We start from the raw sequence: 4455 nt of genomic DNA, 5'->3' as shown, positions 1-4455 counted from the left end.
TATTATTGCTAATCTATGGTTTCCATCATAAATCAGAATGCACTTGTGATCCTAGAGAACACTCCTTTGGTTGATGATAAGAAGTGAAAATGGACTTTGCCTTTTTTTTTTTTTAATGTTTATTTTTGAGAGAGAAAGAGTGTGAGTGGGGGAGGGGCAGAGAGAGAGGGAGAGAAAGAATCCTAAGTAGGCTCTGTACTGTCAGTGCAGAACCCGATGCATGGCTCTATCTCATGAACCGTGAGATCATGACCTGAGCTGAACCCAAAAGTTGGACTTAACCGATGGATCTATCCAGGCACCCCCAAAATGGACTTTGTCTTAAATTATTTCAGGTCATGTTTTTTTCCCTATTAGAAATCCAAATTTCCAAACTGTTGAGAAAAAGCTATCACTAATATTTATGACTTTTAGAAATTCTTTTTTTTTTTGCTTTTTCCTTTCTTATATTATCAAAGAAGCTGTTTCCATGTGTTCCACAAATGAGAAATAAATATATGAATTCATATTTAATAGCTTTTTGAAAATTCTCAATTTTCAAAAATGGGCAAGATATATCAATTACTCTTTTGGAAATTCTCGGAGATTCCATCTTCCTGTCTTTGTGCCTTCAGTGTGGGAGATGGTCTAGCTCTCTCACCTCTGCCTTGTCTTACAATGAAAGAAAGTTTTAATCACTATGCCTGATACTCTTGTCTTTTTGTTTGTTTGTTTCAGTTTAGCAACACAATGTTCAGTTAAAAAAATAGATCAAGGGGCACCTGGGTGGCTCATTCTGTTAAGCATCTGACTTTGGCTCAGGTCATGATTTCAAGGTTTGTGAGTTCAAGCCCTGTGTAGGGCTCTGTGCTGGCAGCTCAGAGCCTGGAGCCTGCTTCTGATTCTGTGGCTCCCTCTCTGTCTGCCCCTCCCCTGCTCGTGATCTGTCTCTCTGTGTCTCTCAAAAATGAATAAACATTTAAAAAAATAGATCAAATGTTATTTGAGCAAGTAAACAGTTTAGAATGAGTTTTGAGATGGTTAAACTACAGGTTGTAACAAATGGTCACATAAAATCCCTTGTGTTTGAAACAGTGGTTGAAATGGCACATTTCAACAGCTTTACACAGATGTTGTTTTAAGGAAGAATTCTTTTTCCTTCTTACAAATTAAAGAAGACTTCTGCTTGGTTGAAATAGTGGCACTTTTTTCTTCCTTTTAACTTTTTTTTTTTTTTTAAAATCAAAGTGGGTCTGTACATTAGTGAAGTGCTCTAACGCCCTTCACTGTGTATAATCACAGAGTGCTCTATTATACGCAAGGGCCATACGGAGAGAAACAGACCTTTCCATGACTACAAATTTCAAACTTTCTCCCTTAAAAAACAAACAAACATATCAGTGATTCTACTGCAATAAAGGTATTTAGATTTGAGTGAAACCACTTTCTGATTCTCAAAAGACGGTAAACTTTTATTATATTTGTGGTTTGAGCAGTGTTTGGAATCAGTTGCCAAAACAGCGAGAATAGCTAATGATTCCTCTGAGCCTACAAGGTGGGAGTAGTGTTTTGCAGGGCTGTAAGCACTAGTTATTATTATTTTATTTCTTTTCCCTTGACTCCCAGGTATGAGTGATTGTCAGAGAACACATATGACGTGTAATCTTCATTGCCCAGGTAGACCTCCATGTTGAGAAATTCTAGAAGCTTCTGAAACTCGTAAGTTTAAGTTTTGCTCTGTGTTTCCAGTAGAATGGATGGAGACCTTACACACATGATTCTGGGAATGGAGGCCCATGTTCTCGGATGAGAAGCAGTTTAAGAATGAGTTTACAGGGGCGCCTGGGTGGCTCAGTTGGTTAAGCAGCCGACTTCACCTCAGGTCATGATGGCACGGTTCGTGAGTTTGAGCCCCGTGTTGGGCTCTGTGCTGACAGCTCAGAGCCTGGAGCCTGCTTCGGATTCTGTGTCTCCCTCCCTCTCTGTCCCTCCCACACTCATGTTCTGTCTCTCTCTCTTTCTTTTTATTTTATTTTATTTTTTTTTAAATTTTTTCAACTTTTATTTATTTTTGGGACAGAGAGAGACAGAGCATGAACGGGGGAGGGGCAGAGAGAGAGGGAGACACAGAATTGGAAACAGGCTCCAGGCTCTGAGCCATCAGCCCAGAGCCCGACGCGGGGCTCGAACCCACGGACCGCGAGATCGTGACCTGGCTGAAGTCGGACGCTTAACCGACTGCGCCACCCAGGCGCCCCTGTCTCTCTCTCTTTCAAAAATAAATAAACATAAAAAAAATTTTTTTTAAATGACTTTACAACAAATACAATGTGGATCTTTGGGGGACAGATTCTGGGCATGGACTATTAGATAGGCATGGGTTTAATTTCTACCACTGACATTTTTTTGGGTAACTTACTTAAACTTGCTAAGCTTTTTTTTTTTTCATCTTTATAATGGAGGTAATAAAGCTTCTTTCATTGTCGTGAAAACTAAATACCCAGAAGTGCGTGCACACGTGCACACACACACACACACACACACACACACGTAATGTTTTGGTGAAGTACTTAGTTCAGTTCCTGGCAGGAAGTTAATACATAACAGCTATTATTTTTTATTATAGCTTATTAGTTTTGCCAAAACTTCTATTGTGGCACACAGGAGGAGGCCTTATAATCAGATAAAATACAAAAATCCAAACAGAGAGCTATGATTGCCTAAGATGTAGGCATCTTTTAAAATAAGATGAAGAAAAACTATATTTCGGTTCCAGTTGGCCAGATTCCTTCTGTGGGCATAGGGGGCATTTAGGACAGAGACAATTTTACTTCAAGACCTCACTCTGAACACTTGCATGAAGTGCTCCTCATTGGTCATTGGTAGAATCCTGTTGCGTTTAGACCGCTAAATAAAATCAAGTAGTGCGGGGGGGGCACCTAGGTGGCTCAGTCCATTGAGCGTCTGACTCGTGGTTTCAGCTCGGGTCATGATTCCACAGTCATGAAATCCAGCCTTGTGTTGGGCTCTGCACTGAGCCTGCATGAGATTCTCCCTCTCTCCTCCGTCTTCCCCCCACACCCTCACTTGTGCATGAGTGCTTTCTCTCTCTCAAAAAACAAAACAAAAACCCCCAAAACTCTTCAAAATCAAGTAGGAAAAACATGACATTCTGTATTAAAGTTTGGGATCAATTGGATTGTGTGTGTTTTCAATGAATATAATCTCATTGTCAGAGGAATGAGTTTAAGTTTTAAGATCTTAAAACCCATTTAAAGTATATCAGTACATAGAGTTGATTTACATAGCTTAGAAAAAATGAAAAAAGGAAGAATCAAAGCTTTGTATTTTATTCTGATTTGGCTATTTATTTTTAGGGTTTGAAAAGAACTTTAAAATGCGTTTTCTTTTTTTCCTAAATAGCCTCAGGGTCTGTTTTGTTCACTTTAAAAGATTCATCTGTGCTAACTAAGTGGTAGTTAATGGTCATTTGAAATATAGAAATTTAAAATCCCATGCAAAAAATATGTAGTCACACAATCGTACCAAAAATTAAAAAAAATTTGCGGACGTTTACGTGGGAACAAAGAGAGACGAGCTCAGAAAATACACTTTAAGAAAACAAAACAGAGGGACACCTGGTGGCTCACTTGGTTAAGCTTAAGCATCCGACTTCAGCTCAGGTCGTGATCTCACAGCTTGTGAGTTCCAGCTCTGTGTCCGGCCCTGTCCTGACAGCTCAGAGCCTGGAGCCTGCTTTGCACTCTGTGTCCCCCTCTCTCTCCACCCCACCCCTGCTTGTGCTCTGTCTCTTTCTGTCTTTCAAAAATGAATAAACATTAAAAAAAATTTTAAGAAAACAAAAAAGAACAGACCAAAAGATCTGGTTTTCAGCTTTTCACTATGTATAAAGTCCTATAATAGTAATCACACAATAAAACACCTTGTAGTTAGCAAGCCCCTAAGATGTTTGCATTTTAATTTGGGGATTTGGATCCTGTCTTATTAAATAAAATTTACCTAACAAAATTTGGTTGACTTGAGCAAAATTTCTGATGCGCGATGGAAACACGAGAACCTTAAACGGTTAGAAAGCAAATCATCTTTGTGGATTTAATTGCCATTGACAGAAAAAGGCCACTGGGCTGGAAAGATAATCATCGTTCAGCCAAAAGGCATGATGTAGTCTGAAATTAAGGAAAAAAATTCTATTAAGTTAAAACAGCTGGAAAATGAAATCTAATGAAAATATTTAATTTGCATGATTTCCTTTATTTTTTGTTTTATTTTATTTTATTTTGGTCAGTGAACTTTCTCACTGCAAATGTGACATGTATGGTTACATATCACATGTCTAGGCCAGGTATAAGCTGATATTTATTGATAAATGTCATTCTTAAGAGAAAAAGTAATGGACCCACTGCTTTTAAGTTTATTGCATTTCCATACCAAGCCTTTTTTTTTTTTTTTTTTTTT

Source organism: Herpailurus yagouaroundi, unplaced genomic scaffold, assembly GCF_014898765.1.
Source record: "Herpailurus yagouaroundi ecotype Mexico unplaced genomic scaffold, PumYag 100, whole genome shotgun sequence".
Classification (NCBI taxonomy): Eukaryota; Metazoa; Chordata; class Mammalia; order Carnivora; family Felidae; genus Herpailurus; species Herpailurus yagouaroundi.
This window is presented reverse-complemented; position numbering follows the sequence as displayed.